Source organism: Pongo pygmaeus, chromosome 22 (assembly GCF_028885625.2).
Source record: "Pongo pygmaeus isolate AG05252 chromosome 22, NHGRI_mPonPyg2-v2.0_pri, whole genome shotgun sequence".
NCBI lineage: Eukaryota > Metazoa > Chordata > Mammalia > Primates > Hominidae > Pongo > Pongo pygmaeus.
The window spans coordinates 37,661,722-37,680,657 of NC_072395.2; the positions used below are offsets into that span (position 1 = coordinate 37,661,722).

The 18,936-nt window shown below is 39.5% G+C and overlaps 1 long non-coding RNA gene across 1 annotated transcript in view; it reads left to right on the plus strand.

Moving 5' to 3' along the window:
- LOC134738965 (uncharacterized) overlaps positions 1-16,058 on the plus strand; it is a 165,863-nt gene extending 149,805 nt beyond the window's left edge. The window contains exon 3 of the long non-coding RNA XR_010125260.1: positions 12,621-16,058. This is a non-coding gene — a long non-coding RNA (uncharacterized LOC134738965). The remainder of the gene's footprint in view (positions 1-12,620) is intronic.
- The last annotated feature ends 2,878 nt before the right edge of the window (positions 16,059-18,936 follow it).

The following is an 18,936-nucleotide window of genomic DNA, read 5'->3' on the forward strand; positions in this document are numbered from 1 at the left end:
ATATCCAAGAAACAAGTGTACTTTTGGAGTTATGCTAACTAGTTACAGTACTTGATGAGATGTTTTCATTAGAGTTCAATAACACTATCTGATATCTCTTCCAGAAGACAAGAGCTCAACATTTCAGACCATGTAAGCATTATTTAGGAGGATGTTGAAGAAATACCACATTTATTGATGACGACTAGGTGCATTTTATGAGTTCTTTGCAGTATTAGGAGATGTCTGCTTGAATTTGGCCAGAATATAGAATCAGAGTAAATTTCTAGGTGTAAGAGGCAGTCTAATATCCATTCAGAATGGAAGAACCAGTAAGATCCTAAAAATAGGCAATTTCTTTGTCATTAAAAACAATGCCAGTACTCTTTGGATTCCTATAATGTCTGAAAGCTTTGTTGATGTTTTAGCTTAAGAATTCATTGTTCCTTCTATCATTTCTGAAGATTGGGATAATATGGGCAGTAAAGTTTCTGAATAAGCAGCAAAGTGTTGAAAATCTTGTTAGTGACGGTCCCAGTAAAATGGGTATCTCTGTTACTGCAGAGATAGGTTGGAATTCCCATACTGGGAAAACAAAATCAAGTGGTATTTTTGCTAGTATCAGATTCATAGCTCTTTCAAAGAAAAGCTTCAATCCATCACCAGAATTAGAAAACACTGACAAACATATTCAAAATCAGTTGTGGAGGAGAGTAGTACAAAACTTACTTGGAGATGTCCTGAGACATTTTTCTATTTTTTAGCTATTTTTCATTTTTCTTCTTTATAATTTTACCAGGACTATGCTGCTGGCAATTGGTGAGATTTTCATCAGCGGCAACATCAACAATTTGGGTCAAACGTTTCAGCAATGCTAGTTGACTACTATAGCCAAATTGTCCTTGCTATAGTCAGTCAATGCTTTCATTAAAATTTTATGAAAGTTTCTATTCAAGATTCTCTGGTGCCAACAAACTCCTGAAAGTGCCAGAGATTATTCTCATGCAATTTGCAAAGATGTTTTTTTCTGGTATTTCTTTCTGACATTGGAGTCAAAACTAGCTTTAGACCATTCAAAATATTTGGCCTCGTGGACTGTCATGAGAGCAAGGATTTTTCTCATGGTTTTCTATCTAAACAGCCATGAATTTTACTTTAACCTCTATGTTATTTACTTTTGTGTACATTGTTGACATGCCCAGTAAAAGGCAAAAAAAAAAAAAAAAAAAAAAGAATGTTTATCTGAAGGACACTAAAGAAGGCAGAACACAGATTTACAACTATAATGTAACACAGAAGATAAAATAGTACTTTTATTCAAAACCGCAAGTGTGGAATAACTATTGTATTATGTCCTTGAGGTGCTTAATACATCAATATCCTCTCCAGGTGAATTTCTTCAGTAGGAAGACAAAATTATTACACAGATAAGTGCAAGCTATGATGAGCTCCTACTTCTTTAGACTTTCAAATATTGGTTTCAGTGTTTCTTTAGTGTCTAGTTTTAGATGTCTTGTGCAAGCTTGTAGAAAGTTATGGTTGCAACAATCTGCACCATTGTGGGTACATAATGGAGGAAGCATCTGATAGTTTTAATGTAAGGTCAGTAAAACGTATTCTAGATCCATTTATGCTTTTGTCCAATGGCTCTTTCAAAATATGCATGGAGGTGTGAGAGATCTGGTTCTCATTGAGGTGTTTGCTTGCATATCATATTCTCCATTTAAAGCTGAAGACGGTTTCCCTCATCAAAAAGACTGATCCTAAAGCTAGTTTCACATGTGCTTTAGGATCGACTGCTTAATACTATCCAAAGATATTTAAATGCCTATGGCTGATATCTCCAATGGGCTCATTCTTCCTTTGCCTATAGGCCCAAATTTTATTTCAGACTGTTTTCATAGAAGAGATTGGAGGTAGCCTTCAAAAAATCTTAGAGTTGTTAAAATGCATACTATCTTCAATGGGCTCATTCTTTCTTTACCTATAGGACAAAATTTGATTCAAGTCTATTTTCATAGAAAAGACATTGGAAGTATCCTTGAGAAGATCTTAACCAGTATGTATAGCTAATTCCAGTGGTTTTTGATGTAATAAATAGACTAGGGTAGCCCTCTGAGGACATGCCCAGGAACTTCCCACTCCACCTTTTCCATCTCATAGCTTGTGCTTCTTGTACTTAAGGTCTCTACTACATTAAGCAAAAATTGGTATAGAGTATAAAGCTCTACATCTTCTTAGAACTAAATTCTTCTGTGAATTTATGAATTTCTTTCTTTCATGTCTTGGCTTTGGAAAGTTCTTTACAAGAATGAGACTAGGGCTTAAAATCAGCCCTAAGAAGCTACTCTAATTTGAAAGAGGCAATTGAGTTGTGAGGGTTTCTTGTAGAGCAGAAGGGAAGGGAAGTAGGTCAGAAGTGGGGGGGTCAGAGTGTGATGTAGGATCATAATGGAAGGAAAAGAAATGTGGAAGAAATCTAGTAGATTTGAAATGTGATTTAGGAAGATAAAAGAGAAAGATAGTTTTATGTTTTTTTCACATTTTTTCTTTTGACTTAGCTACAAATTTTTTTACAGAAGTAATTTTGGAATCTGAATTTTTTTTGGAAGCTTCCCCTACTAATAAAAAATGATAAACATAAGAGGTTTGGAATTTTGCTCCCTGTTTTGTTCTAAGGCACTTCTCAAATGAATAATTTTCTTCATAGCAGAAGCCCCTCCCCCCAAATATTCATTGTAATCCTTAATTATCTTTCAAGAAATTATGGTATTTAGAAAGACAAATACCTAATTAGTGTTATAGTATGGACAGGTAAAAGAAGGTGAAGTCTGTCCCGGAGACGGCATAGACTGACAATTTGATAAATTCATAATTCTTCTAGTGTTCAGGAGTTTTCAAAAAGTTTCTTCCTGAACCAAACTGTCACAGAAAAATTTAGACAAGACTGTGGCAAGGTGTAAAAAAGCTTTGACAGATAGCCCAATGCAAACGTTTTCCATAACGCCTGTCTGACATGGCTTTCTGAATTTATCAGCCCTTAGAGTGAGCTTCAATGAATGGATTTATTAGGTCTATGTCCAATCTCTTCTCTAAGAATTTGGTCTTATAAGCTTATATCAGAGTATGACAAAGACCTTCCCACTCCATCCCCTAGAAAACTTAAAAACACAGCAGTGTATTACGAGTTAAAGACAGGACCCCTCCAAGGATGGGAATTTCAAACCTGGTTACAAAATCAACTAATTCCAATATGCATAGAATTGAAAGAAACTAAGCAGTGTGGAGCCTAGGAACCTGAAAAAAAAGTCAGAGTTCAGACCCAGTGCAAAACTTAGCTCAGTACACAGTTGTAGAGGCTCCTGGGAGGATGTTCCAGGCACCTTCACAGAGAATGTTGTTTAGGGTTGAGGATCTTGACCTGTGGTAGTGAGGGGGTTTCAAGTGGAGCTGCAAAACCTCCAGAATTACCAACTGTTGAATCCTCCAAAGACCAGGAAAAAAACAAAACAAAACAAAACAGGAAAACATTGATCAAGCAAAACTAAACTTTAAAGACTTACTGCAGTCAGAATACCACCTAACAGAGTCTTAACAGTTTTTCAGTAACTGAATATTAGAAAAAAGTAGGTATAGTCTCTCAGGGCCTGAGCTGGGCTTTTCTAAGGCAGATCTTTCAAATTTGAGAATTAATTGGCATTGACAGAATTTGTGACTTAATAACTTCAAATTGGTGTATACAGCAAGATGAATTGAGTTTTGAGCAGCATACTACTAGCATTGATAAATAAACTGTTTCAGTTGGCTCACTCTTATCTTCCAGGAACGAATATTTTCTGGGGAAAGCAACTAAGTTATTTTTGCTTGGCCTCAGTATAACATAGAAACAGAAAAATTACCTGAACCCAATAGATGTATTCTTTAACACAAAGATAGGAATTCCTGTTGGTTTCAGTTCTTTGCATAAAGCATTGGTGTCCTCAACATATCAAATTTATTTCTCCCATTGTTTTTAATGTATTTTTCCCAGTTATCCATTAAAAATAGGTTATCTTTTCAGTGGTTACTAATATTGCCTTCCTTCCATCAGTTACCCCATGCCTCTGATTTTATGAAAAGTTTCTTAACAGTAGAATTTAGGATTTGAGAAACATTTATTATTTTGAATGTCACTGAAAGCTCTACAAAGTGAAACCAAACAAAGTAAAAATTGAGGATCTGAATCATAATTAATGAAGACTTAGCTCAAGTGTTTACCCAGATCCTTCCCCTAATCTCTGGATTTCAAGTGAACACAATTGCATAAATCCCTTTAATGGCCCATTTTTATGCTAAATGCTCTGCTTTCCTGCTTCTTTCCTACACGCCTACACTACCACACCAAATTCATTCAAGACCAGGTCACCCTATCTAAATCCCTCTTCCCCAACCATCAGGGCAGATTGGTTAGGAAGGTTCAAAATATTAAAGAGATTGGGAACTTTGCTGATTTTATTTTCCTTCAGCTGGTGCCCAGAGTAATACATCATAAGATTCTTGGCTTCTCTGCCTTCTTCTCTGCTTCTGAAAAACCCCAACTAATCTTTTCTAGATCCTGACAATCCTCAGTATCTCTAAGCAGCTTTGTCTCCCAAAGTGCAAACACCATGAACAGTAGTACCTCTTTATGCCTCAAGCAGAGGAATGCTTTCTGCCTGGATGACAATTTTTTAGTTGACCATGGTCTTAAGGAGACCATAAAACTCTTGGTTCCCAAAGGGTAAACCTTTGCTTTGAGCCATATCCATGTATCTCTTATTCAAGATGTTATTTCTACTTCCTTACTGGCAAAGAAGACTATGGTGTGTCACCTCTCCAAGAGACAAGAGAAAAACTGTCTTGCATGCCTAAACACTATGGTTAGTAACCTCTATTGGCCATTTAAACTTCTGAATACCTCACAACACAAATATTATCATTCTTACTGTTTGATACTTGAGAAAATAGAGCATTAGAATGTTAAAAAGCTACCTTTGGTCACATTGCTAGTGAGTAATATGGACAGAATTGGAAGGCTATGCTCTTTTTATTACACTGCTATGTCATCATTGGTAGAACTTTCATGAGTCCTTACCCTGCATAAGCATCATCATTATTATTTTTATTATTATCATCATCATCATCATCACCATTATCACTTATTCTTTCACTTCTCACAGTTATTCCCTAGGCTACTTTCTATTTAAGGAGGTAGGCGGACTTTCTCTCCATTTCCTTATATGAGGATCACAATCTCTTTACTTCAAGATAATTTAATACTACTTTGAACCTGGGGGAGGTGGCATGTAAAGGGCTAAGCTTTATTTATTTTGAGGGTGAGAGAGAGGGAAAACTTACAAGCCTAGGATCAACAAGACAAAGTTGGCATCTTCCACAGAAGGAGCACCAACCTTTTTTGTTGTTTTTGTTAATTAGACTTTTTTGAGCAATCGTATGTTTATTTTAAAAACTGAGAAGAAAATAGAAGTCTCTATATACTCCTTCACTCTTCCCATTTCCTCTATTTTTTTTTTTTTTTTTTTTTTTTTTGAGACAGAGTCTTGCTCTGTCACCCAGGCTGGAGTGCAGTGGCGTGATCGTGGCTCACTGCATGCTCCACCTCCCAGGTTCACGCCATTCTCCTGCCTCAGCCTCCCACCTGTAGCTGGAACTTCAGGTGCCTGCCACCACGCCCGGCTAATTTTTTGTATTTTTTAGTAGAGACGGGGTTTCACCGTGTTAGCCAGGATGGTCTCGATCACCTGACCTCATGATCTGCCCACCTTGGCCTCCCAAAGTGCTGGGATTACAGGCGTGAGCCACCACACCCAGCCCCTTCTTCTATTATTGATATCTTGCGTTACTGTGATGCATTTGTTACGTTGCTAAATGAACCACTTGTTAACTGTGAAATGAGCCAAAATCAATACATTATTGTTAATCAAAGTTCAGAGTTTATATGAGTTCACTCTGTATGTTGTATATTCTATGGATTTTGCAAACATACAATAACATGCATCCACCATATCACACATATCACACAGAATAGTTGCATTGCCCTAAGAAAAAAAAAAATTCCTGTGTTCCTCCAATTTATCCTTCTCTCCTTCCCCAAAATGCTCAGGTAACCATTGATCTATGGTACCGTCTCCATAGTTTTACCTTTCCTAAAATGTCACATAATCAGAATCATACAGTACATTCACCTTTTATATTGGTTTCTTTCACTTAGCAACATACGTCGAAGGTGTCCTCACATTTTCTCATGGCTTGATAGCTCATTTCCTTTTAATACTGAATAATTTTCCATTGTATGAATGTACCACAGTTTATCTATTAATGATGTACTAGAGTTTATTTATTATTCTACTGAAGGGTGTCTAGGTTGCTTCCAGGTTTTGACAATTTCTGTAGCCCTTTTTCTTCTCCTAACTCCATCAATTTCATGCTGCCAATCCTTCGTTTACTGCCCCATCCAATATAATTGCCTCGTTTTTCTCACACCATCTAAACATCTTTGACTTCCCTTCATCTCTGCTTCAGGAGGAAGATTCACTGTGAATGCTGTCGTCTTCAAACTGGGCTTTGTACCTTTACCGAGCTGTTTCCACCTGAAATGCCTTCCTCCTCTAAAATCACGAAATGCGTACTTGTGCGTGTGTTTGTGTGTGTGATACTCAATATATATTTATAAAGCTTACCTACAATTTACGTATTGTTTCTGAAAGACCAAATTTTCAATGAATTTTCTTGACAAGTGTATCTTCTTTTTTGTCATAGTCAGTCAAGGGATGCAGCCCGTTTTCTGCTGTGAAGCATTCCGTGATGTTGCCGACTAGCCAGGCATCTGAACATCAAATTATTAGCACGTTTTCTAGTCTCTGTTGCTCTCAATAATAACACCAGCTCTTAACTTAATCTGCACTAGGACGTAAATTTATTATGTTAGAATTTGCCCAACACTGTCCTAACTGCTATTTGCTTTAAACATGCCCAAAAGGTATGAGATTGGAAAGTTGATTATTATTACCTCATTTTTTTTTTTTTTTGGATGAGAAAACAAGAACTCAAGAGATTGTGACTTTCTTACAAGGGAGGGAAGATAAGTATTAAACTAGATCCTGTAAACTCATGCTTACAGTTTTGTTTTTTTCTTAAACAAACCTGACCTCTGCTGCTTCTTAAAGAACCAAACCTATGTTTGTATGTATTTATCATACCTACATTTTGTTAACCTTTTTTGCATGGTTAAGTCAGAATCTTTGCTGATCTCCAAATTGGTCAAAAAATAGTTTTGTTTCATGCAACCTCTATGTCAAAGTATGAACTCAAATCTGAGCTACTACAATTATTACTTCATATACACCAACACACACACACAAGGAAATGATGAGCATACTAAATCAAATACAATTTTATTTCCTAATGAAATGAGCTAAGCATAAATATGACAAAGTGCACAGTGGAGAATAATTATCAGCCTTCCTTTATAGACAACATCAGGCTCGGCAAAGTCAATTTGAATATAAATGCAAAATATGTTGAGAACACATTTAGAGAAAAGCAATAATAGTTACTAAAATAGACTATTAAATTATCTTTTAATAACTTTATAATAGCAAATGTAATACTGTGAAAAAGCCCAAGATCTCTAATAAAATCAGGCGAGTCTGATTTGCAAAAATAAATAAGATTTAAATCAGGTTAAATTTTATAAGCAGTGCTATAAAGTGAATTTGTTCTGCTATAGTATCTGCTAGAAAGGAGGAATAGTTTGAACAACTAAGTTCTTTCAAATTATCAAGTGTAAGAAATATGATAAGCATGAAAATACACTTAAAGCATGTATGTATAGATGATACTGGCAGTAGTAGTTGTATTACTGTATGTTGCCTATATTTAGATCTGATTTAGGATGTTCATGTGGTATAAATTTTAAAATATGGTTGATATTGAAAAAGGAGCATATTTGTATGAGTGTGTGTGGTTGTGTGTGTGTGTTTTACTATGTAGGATTTTAATATTTATAATATTTGGCATTGACTAGCAATATGCCTTTTTTTTTTTAAATGGAGTATCACTCTGTCGCCCAGGTTGGAGTGCAGTGGTATGAACTCGGCTCACTGCAACCTCTGCCTCCCGGGTTCAAGCAATTCTCCTGTCTCAGCCTCCCCAGTATCTGGGACTATAGGCACCCGCCACCATGCCCGACTAATTTTTGTATTTTTAGTAGAGACGGGATTTCACCATATTGGTCAGGCTGGTCTCAAACTCCTGACCTCAGGTCTGCCTGCCTTGGCCTCCCAAAGTGCTGGGATCACAGGCTGAGCTACCGCACCCTGCCGAGATATCCTTTATGTGCCAGCAGCTAATATTTGAAGCTGATACTTTACTTTAAATACAATGTTTGAAAAGAAAAAACAGGAAAAGAAAAACAAATGTGCTCATTTAAGATTAGATTTGTGCTAAGAACATATGGATATATTGTGAGTATGAGCAATTATGGGCATAGATACAATTGTCTCACTTTGGAATATATTGCTCTAGAAAGGTGACTATAGCAGATTGCAAGAATGACTCCAATTTGTCACTCTCTCCTAGTTTCATCTTTTACCACATACTTTGCAGCATCCTCCATGCTGTAAAGTAGAGGAGGTGAGGTTGGAGTGCTGCAAAGTGGTGAGGGTTGGAGTGGTGAGGGATGGAGTGGTGAGGGATGGAGTGGCGAGGGCTGGAGTGGCGAGGGTTGGAGTGGCGAGGGATGGAGTGGCGAGGGATGCAGTGGCGAGGGATGCAGTGGCGAGGGCTGGAGTGGCGAGGGATGGAGTGGCGAGGGTTGGAGTGGCGAGGGATGGAGTGGCGAGGGATGGAGTGGCGAGGGTTGGAGTGGCGAGGGTTGGAGTGGCGAGGGATGGAGTGGCGAGGGATGGAGTGGCGAGGGTTGGAGTGGCGAGGGATGGAGTGGCGAGGGTTGGAGTGGCGAGGGATGGAGTGGCGAGGGTTGGAGTGGCGTGGGTTGGAGTGGCGAGGGTTGGAGTGGGGAGGGCTGGAGTGGGGAGGGTTGGAGTGGGGAGGGTTGGAGTGGGGAGGGATGGAGTGGTGAGTGTTGGAGTGGTGAGGGATGGAGTGGTGAGGGTCGGAGTGGCGTGGGTGGGAGTGGTGAGGGTTGGAGTGGGGAGGGCTGGAGCGGGGAGGGCTGGAGCGGGGAGGGCTGGAGTGGTGAGGTTTGGAGTGGTGAGGGATGGAGTGGTGAGGGATGGAGTGGTGAGGGTTGGAGTGGTGAGGGATGGAGTGGTGAGGGATGGAGTGGTGAGGGTTGGAGTATTGAGGCTTGGAGTGGTGAGAGTTGTAGTGGTGAGGGTTATAATTTCTTGATTCCGGGCTTAGCCAACTGACTTCCTTTGGCCAGTGAAATATTGGCAGATATAACACAAGCAGAAGTTTTAAAAAGGCTTGTAAGCCCAGGCTTGCTTGCACTTGCCCTGTGCTCTTGCTATGATAGTATATATGCTTTGCTTTGCTTGCTGGTCCCAGAAAAAGATGAAAGTCGTAGAGAACAGTGCCAAATAGTCCCAGTTGCCCCAGATGAGGCCAGTCTACACTAGCCAACAGCCTCCAACCCAAAGATGTATGAGTGAACCCAGCTACAATCAGCCAAACTAACTTTGCCCTCATAACTAGAAAGCTATCATAATAAATGATTGTTGTTTCAAGCAGTGAGTTTTGGAAGTGGCTTACACAGCAATAGCCAACTCACACAGTGATGATATGATCTCCCAGATCAAAATGTTATTCTGTAGACATGAAGAGAAAATGAAGCAGCTGACTCTGGGAAATGAAAGGAAAAACAAAGCTGTTCTGAGAATGTTTTTGGGGATTCTGTCCCTCATGGGTTTGCAGTAAAAATGATCATGCTACCAATACTGAGACTAGTTTTGTCCCACAGTTTATAAAGTTATACTGCACACTCATATTAATTTTTTCATGTGACAATCAAAAAATACTTAGTAGATGGGGCACATATTTCCATATACTTTTTCATAAGTAGATGCACTCCCATAGAGCTAAATGCAGGGCTTGTCAACTCTAGTGCATTTCCCCATTTCTGACTTGCCCTGCTACATTTTCATACAATAGAGTGTCACTAAGGAGAGCAGAGCAGATAACCCAAGTGACAGTGATAAATACACACAGTGCTATCACACAATAGTAGGAAAAAAAATGTTGCATTTCTGAAGATTGGACAAAGTGAACTCATCCAAGTTCATAGCACAAGCAAAACTCACTTTTTAAGAGTCACTTGGAAATCATTTTCCAACATAAACACTGAGCATCATCCTGAATGCTATCCTAAACCAGGTTCCCCAGTCACCGTGTGCTTTATGCCCCTCTAAATGCAATTTATGGTTGCAAAAAAATCTGGAGTCAGGTAGTTAACAAGGTCTCTGAGTGTTAATATAATAGCCCTTGCTAGGCCAGGTGCAGTGGCTCACGCCTGTAATCCCAAAACTTTGGGAGGCTGAGGCAGGCAGATCACCTAAGGTCAGGAGTTCCAGACCAGCCTGCCAACATGGAGAAACCCCATCTCTACTAAAACTACAAAATTAGCTGGTTGTGGTGGCAGGTGCCTGTAATCCCAGCTACTCAGAAGGCTGAGGCAGGAGAATCTCTTGAACCTGGGAGGTGGAGGTTGCAGTGAGTCAAGATTGTGCCAGCCTGGGCAACAAGAGCAAAACTCCGTCAAAAAAAAAAAAAAAAAAAAGCCCTTGCTATAGCTTTTCTGTTGTTGTAGAAAGTCTCATCAATATTCTGCCAGTAACTTACTGCCAAGTCATTTTTACCTACAGCAGCAAGTCAGTCCAAATGACTCCAGGAAGTTTCCCTTGTGTGAAAATCGATGAATCTATCTCCGCTTCTTGGAGACAGGAACCAGTCAGAATAATAAAAAATAAAAGCAAAAATAAAATCTTCCAAAAAAGTTGTAGAAAATAAAATAATAAGGATCCCAAAAACAATGGAATCTCAAATAAATACATAAATATTTCTTAAGAAAGAAACAATTAATTTTAAATATTAAAAAAGGAAATAAGGCCAGGTGTGGTGGCTCACTCCTGTAATCCCAGCACTCTGGGAGGCCGAGGTGGGCGGATCATGAGGTCAGGAGTTCGAGACAAGCCTGACCAACATAGTGAAACCCTGTCTCTACCAAAAATACAAAAATTAGCCACGCATGGTGGTAGGCACCTGTAATCCCAGCTACTCAGGAGGCTGAGGCAGGAGAATCGCTTGAACCTGGGAGGTGTGCACTCCAACCTAGGCAACAGAGTGAGACTCTGTCTCAAAAAAAAAAAAAAAAAAAGAAAAAAAAAAAACAAAGAAAAGAGAAAGAAAAAAAAGAAATAAAAACAACAAAAAGTAAAAAAATAAAAAGGAGGGAATTAAATGTATGTGTCTCTTCTTTTGCCAGGTAATCCATTCATCAAATATGTATAAATTTTGAGGTAGATAATTTTGTGTAATTTTCTCAGTGTTTTCTTTTTTTGAAAACAGAATCAGCTGTGTGCTGAATATTTTTGTGTAATACATATTTTACCTTTGAGTATGGGCTATTTGATTATTATTCAAGTATAATTGAAGCAACCTCATTGTCTGTGGTAAATACCAAGGTTCTTGGCCTCACAGCCAAGGAGATCGAGGTCGCAGACACACACACACAGGCGGAGTGAGTTTGGAGCAGGAGTTTAGTAAGCAAAAGGAAAGAACAGCTCTTCATTACAGAGAGGGATCTGGAGCAGGGTTGCTGGGTGGTAGAAAAAATATCAGGGTTTTCATAAATGGGCTAGGGAGAGGGGGCTACTGAGAAGGGGATGTCTTAAGAATAATCCTCTCAATAAATGGCTTATTCTCCCTCAAACCCAAAGGATGAGAGGCTATCCAGGGGAGGACTGGCAATTAGTCCACCCACATGCCGAAGACAAAGCGCATCCAATACTTCCTAGTGTGGGTAGATTTTCACTAATTGGGTAGAAGCATTTCCATGCCGTACAGAAAGCGCCTCTGAAGTAATAAAAGTGCTAGTTAATGAAATAACTCCCCGCTTTGGCCTACCTAAGTATCTCCAAAGCGACAGTGGCCCCTCATTTAAAGCAGCTGTTATCCAGGAGATCTCAAAGGCACTAGGCATACAGTACCATCTCCATTGTGCTTGGAGGCCCCGGTCCTCAGGAAAGGCAGAGAAAACAAACATTATCAAAAGACACCTCAGAAAACTGTCCCAGGGAACTCAACTTCCTTGAGTCATTCTTCCCATAGCTTTACTACGAGTAAGAAATACCCCTTCAAAGTTAGGCCTGAGCCCTCTTGATATGCTGTAGGGGTGGCCTTTCCTTACAAATGACTTCCTATTAGATCAGGAAACCTCCGAATTAGTTAAGCATGTAGCCTCCCTGGCTCATTTCCAACAGGAATTAACACAACTAGCAGAGGCCCAACACCAGGAAACAAGACCACCTCTACTTAACCCAGGAGATTAGGTACTGGTGAAGTCTCTTCCTTCTCTCTCCTGTCTTTAAGCCCGAATTGGGAGGGGCCTTAAACCGTTCTTCTCTCCATCCTCTTGATAGTAAAAGTTACCTGAATCGACTCCTGGATACATCACAATTGAGTTAAAGGTTGGAAAACTGAGGGAAAAGTCCCTGACAGCCCAGAAAAACGCCCTGAATATCACTGCAAAGAAATAGAGGATCTCAAGCTGAGAACAACCAAAGATAAGTAAATGAATGAGGGCTACTCATTCCACATAGCCCCCTCTTTGCCTTACCAAATCCTCTCAGTTATTTCCACCTTTCCCCTTGAACTTCGCCGCCAGACATCAGAACTCTTCTTTGACACATACTTGCAAGGAGATTTTGACTATCCATGGGAGTATGTTTGTAACTTCTTAGACCTATAAGGGGAAATTGTATATTCTGGCAAATGGTAAATAAATTTTGGATGGAAATAGCTTACTACATTACAATTGCAGGAATTGCTATACTTACTCTGCTGTTTGCAGTGGGACTATATACCATGACACTCACACAGTGGAATTCTGGACAAAGAATTTTACTTGCTGTAATCTTCTGCCCAACTATCACCTTTATAGCAGGTCTAATAATTACAGAAAACAAAGACAAATATGAAGTTCTTGCTACTGAAACTTTTCTTCCTCCTCCTGATAGAGCAGGTCAATCCCCTAAACCCTATAGCCCAACAAATCCAACACCTCGCCTTGGCAGTCAACCTAACTTCATGTTATATTTGTACTTCAGACTCGCTGTCAGCGGAAGTATTACCACTATCATTGGAGGATTTAGCCAAAGTTAACACTCCAGTTACCCTCACTGCTCAGTCCAATGCAACTTATCCTGATAAGCAAGTCAAGGATATATTTCTCCCAATCATCTCACAAGTTATAAAGGATGGCCACCCAGACCTGAATTTTACAGAAACCCCACCTCCTATAAAAGTCTTTGGCAATGTGGATTCAAGGCTCACATTTCCTATTTATTTCACATCCCAAAGGAAAAAAGGAACTTTCCTGAGAACCTTGTCCAACTGCTCATATGAAGTCTTTCTTAGCTGGACAGCTCAGGAAAGGCCATATAACCCCTCAGAAAAGAGACTCAAATGGTACCTTAAAGTAAGAAAGCAGCACCAGTTCCTTCTCCTTAAATATCCAAATTCAAGGCAACCTCAATTTACTAGTAACACCAACGCTTGCCACATTTCTACGGGTTGGTACTCAGTGTTGATAGATAACTCGCCTTTACCCCTAACCCAAACTTTAGCCTGGGGAGTGCAGAGAATGTTCTTAAAATTCCACCCCAATCACGTATTCACCCCCAGCATTTGAGTGGAATTTGCCTCAATATGGGAGGACCTCAGTGGGAACTACTTAAGTAAGCAAGACCCCCCATGTAGAGCTGAACTTTTGGGGATATAAAGTGTCTCTAGATCTCAAACGAGAGCTATACTTCATATGTGGAAATTTGGGGTATATGAGCCCACCAAGTCATTGGAGGAGAACCTGTGGTGTTGCAGCAATACTTTCAAAACTATCCTATGCCAATACTTCCATACAATTCCCGTTCCTTATAAAACACCCATATTGTAGTAAGAAAAGGCAGCTCACGTAATTCTAGTCGGGCAGCTCATGTAATTCTAATCCCTTTAGCAGCTGTTGTAACTGGACTCCTAGGAATCACTCTTCGGTCCGTCTCCCGAAGGTAAATGGGATTACATTTATCCTTTCAGCAAACTCAAGCTCTAGCTGAAATTACGGCTGCCAGTCAGGCATGGTGGCTCACGCCTGTAATCCCAGCACTTTGGGAGGCCGAGGCAGGTGGATAATGAGGTCAGGAGTTCCAGACCAGCCTGGCCAATATGGTGAAACCCTGTCTCTACTAAAAAAATACAAAAATTAGCCAGGCATGGTGGCACACACCCAGCTACTTGGAAGGCTGAGGCAGGAGAATCGCTTGAACCTGGGAGGCAGAGGTTGCAGTGAGCCAAGATCACACCACTGCACTCCAGCCTGGGTGACACGGTAAGACTTCATCTTGAAAAAAAAAAAAAAAGGAAAAGAAATTATGGCTGCCATTCAAGAACAACAACGGCAAATAAACTCACTTGCAGGTATCACCCTGCAAAACCGTAGGGGACAGAACCTCCTAATGGCAAGTCAGAGAGGAATATGTGTTTTCCTTAAGGAAGAGTGTTGCTCCTATATTAATGCTTCTGGTAAAGTACAGCAACATCTAGTAGAGGCAACCAATATTATCACCCACACGCCACAGCACAGCCCATCTACATGGCTCACAGGCATCAAACAAACTCTGATGTCATGGTTCTGGTCTATAGTGCCCCCACTAATACTGGTAATCTTAATTAATACTCATATTTAGACCCTATATTCTGAACCTCCTTGTAAAGTTCTTCTCTTCTTGCCTAGAAACCATCTACTTTCAAATGGTGCTGCAAATGGAGCTGAAAATGAAACCGTCCTTCTAAAATGAAACCGCCCTTCTACCGGGGACCCTTAAATTGACCCCTGGAGGAGCCCTAATTGCTGGTCCCCACACAATACCCCTCTCCAGCAGGAAGTGGCCAGAGAAGTCATCACCCAATTCCCCCTAACAGCAGTTAGGGATCCCATTGCAGAGGGGAGAAATATGTTATAGGAGGCAGAAAGAAATTATTTAGACAGTTGGGGTAAAGCGAGTCCCCGGCAGGAAACTTTCCTTTTAACAAAAAGCAGCTCAAACAGAGCTCCCTTTCTAACCTCATGCAGTTCAAGGATGCCACTTCTCTTCTAACAACAAGCAGCCTGAAAGAGCAGACAACAAAACACAGATAAGACAGCTGGGGCACAGAAGGAGGGGGGGAAATCTCCTGGGTAGTCACCAAACTTCACATTTATACTATGGGTCCCAGTAAAACAGTGGACCTTAATAAGCACGTTCCTTTCCCTTCAGGTGCACTAAGATAGGGAAGCTAAAAGCAGACTCTGGGGGTATGCCTGCAGCTGCAGGAAGATGTATGTAGGAGACAGAAACTCTCCCTCCTACATAAGCAAGACAAAGAGACACAGACTAAAAGTTGGCCTATGTGGTCCAGGAACGGAGTGGGAACTGATCAAACAAACAAACACAAACTCTGCTCTATACAGATAGCATACCTGGCTCAACTGAACCTTTGGGCACCTAGGAGGATAAGACACCCCCTCCTCAACAGCCCCCTCCTCACTAGCCCGTTTATAAAAACCCTGGCATTTTTACTGCCACCCAGCAACCCACTCGGGACCCCTCTCTGTAACTGAAAGCTGTTCTTTCCTTTTGCCTATCAAACTCCTGCTCCGAACTCACTGTCTGTGTGTGTGTCCATGACCTCCGTCTCCTTCGCTGTGAGACCAAGAGCCTTGGTATTTACCCCAGACGATGAGGCTGCTTTATAATTATGTTCTTGTAAAGCATTTCTGAAAATGGTATTGCTCCAAACTGTAAAATTGCAAGTTTAATATTAAAAGAAAATAAAACAAAAATTATGTTTTTTCTAATGCCTTCAATTCCTAAATAACCTGAATCGAAGTTACCAGGGAGGTTTTTAGTATTATTAAATACTAGATACTGCCAATTAAAATGAATCCTATATTGCTATGTAAAATGAACTTCAGCTGTTTTTTAATATTCTTTGGACAATAATCCACCCATGGCACATTTCAAGAAGTAACTCTGAAATAAAAATAGGAAAGTTCTCTACCAGAACATAAAGTTACATCTCTCTTTGATAACAGACTACTTGTAGATTTAGTTTTTATTATTATTACTATTATTATACTTCAAGTTCTGGGGTACATGTGCACAATGTGCAGGTTTGTTACATAGGTATACATGTGCCATGTTGGTTTGCTGCATCCATTAACTCATCATTTACATTATGTATTTCTCCCAGTGCTATCCCTCCCCCAGTCCGCCACCCCTGACAGGCCCTGGTGTGTGATGTTCCCCTCCCTGTGTCCATGTGTTCTCATTGTTAAACTACCACTTATGAGTGAGAACATGCTTGGTTTTCTGTCCTTGTGATAGTTTGCTGAGAATGATGGTTTCCAGCTTCATCCATGTCCCTGCAAAAGACATGAACTCATCCTTTTTTATGGCTGCGTAGTATTCCGTGGTGTATATGTGCCACATTTTCTTTATCCAGTCTATTATTTATGGACATTTGGGTTGGTTCCAAGTCTTTGCTATTGTGAATAGTGCCACAGTAAACATACATGTGCATGTGTCTTTATGGTAGCATGATTTATAAATCCTTTGGGTATATACCCAGTAATGGGATTGCTGGAAGAAAGAAGGGGGATCAATAGGGAAAAGTTCAATCCTAACAGATGTTCTTTAGTCAATTACATGTATGTGGGTGGCTAAGGACAACTTGGTTCTTTTGAGTGGCAGAGAAATATTACATCACCTAACAATTGAATGACACACAATGGATAAAACATATGTGATATATATACATACATCTAAAATCACTTTTCCTCCAAGAAAAGGAAAAATCAGTTTTCCTCCAAGAAAGGGAAAAAGTTACAAGTCACATAAATACAAAAATGCATTTATTTCAGAGACTCTTAAAACATTTAGCCTAAAGACAAAAAAAAACACAAATACCTGAAACAATCATATAGATCTCAACCCCTCCCAGACAGTGACAACACCTACAATTGTTTCATTTGATTAAAGTTACCTGTCATCAGCCGGGTGCAGTGGCTCATGCCTGTAATCCCAGCACTTTGGGAGGCCAAGGCAGGCAGATCACGAAGTCAGGAGATCAAGCCCATCCTGGCTAACACGGTGAAAACCCATCTCTACTAAAAAAATACAAAAAAATTAGCCGGGTGTGGTGGCGGGCACCTGTAGTCCCAGCTACTTGGGAGGATGAGGCAGGAGAATGGCATGAACCCGGGAGGTGGAGCTTGCAGTGAGCCGAGATCGCGCCACTGCACTCCAGCCTGGGAGACAGAGCGAGACTCCGTCTCAAAAATATAAATAAATAAATAAAAATAAAAATAAGTTACCTGTCATCTGAATGTTATATATCTATGTTATACATTTACTATGTTTTGTATTTGTGTTTAATCATGAACATATTCTACTAAATATGAGAAAGATTCTGTATGATTCTGGATCCTGCCCTAAGAACAGTGTATCCTCAAATAAAAGTCCTGTTTGTGCACTTATCTTCTCACTCTGTAGTCACTTCTAATAAAGCCACTAAATTTGCTCTTTAGATTAGAATTTACCCACATGGTTCTTGAGATCAGTGCTACCTATAGTTCACCTAGGAATGTCCCATTCTTAGTCATCCAGGAAAGTCCATAAAAACTGTCAATTAACTGTTTAGTCACAATGTGATACAAAAAAATCCCATCATTAGAAACCAATTTGCAAGGTGGGCTATGATTTTCCTACTCAAAAATGACAGGCAAAAAACCAAAATTTACTCTAATTATTTTCAGACTAGGTTCTGAGATGAGAAATCACCTCTGTACTTTTGCCCAGGATCATCTGGAGATAGAAACCACAAGGAAAGCAGAAACTTCCCCCACCATCCCTCCACCACAAGTCCTATGGTCTGTTTTAACCAGACCAGCCAGCCCTGTTTTACTCTATCTGAGTAAAGTTGTGTTTAAAGAAAATAATTCATTGGTTAAAAAAATAAAGAAAATGACTAACTTAGTTTAAGTCTTAATATTAAATATTAAGCTTAGTTCAGTTCTGAACATTAAAATATTAGGCTTCCCCCACCATCCCTCCACCACAAGTCCTATGGTCTGTTTTAACCAGACCGGCCAGCCCTGTTTTACTCTATCTGAGTAAAGTTGTGTTTAAAGAAAATAATTCATTGGTTAAAAAAATAAAGAAAATGACTAACTTAGTTCGAGTCTTAATATTAAATATTAAGCTTAGTTCAATTCTTACTATTAAAATATTAGGCTTAGAATGGTTATAAATATGTAAACCTTTTACCACTGGAGAATGAAAATTAAAGAAGTAACACAATTTTTCCAGATTAAATTTGTAAAAATTAACTTGTTTGAATGTCTAATCTTCTACTTCATTTTCTAAGTATAAATTTTACATAGACATCTATAGAATTCAGTCAATTAAAATTTAAATTAAAAAATATAGGCTACTTTATGGTTTTGTTTGGTGATTTAATTACTTCAGTCAGTATTTGTTAACTTGGCTTTTATTTCAGCATATCAATATTTACCAGCTGAGTTTTAACTTCAGTTATATAAGTATCTATAATATATTTAAAATATTCACTAGAATAGAGTGGTATAGTGGACACTGAAGACTCAGAAGAGGACAAGGGTGATGAATAAGGAATGAAAAA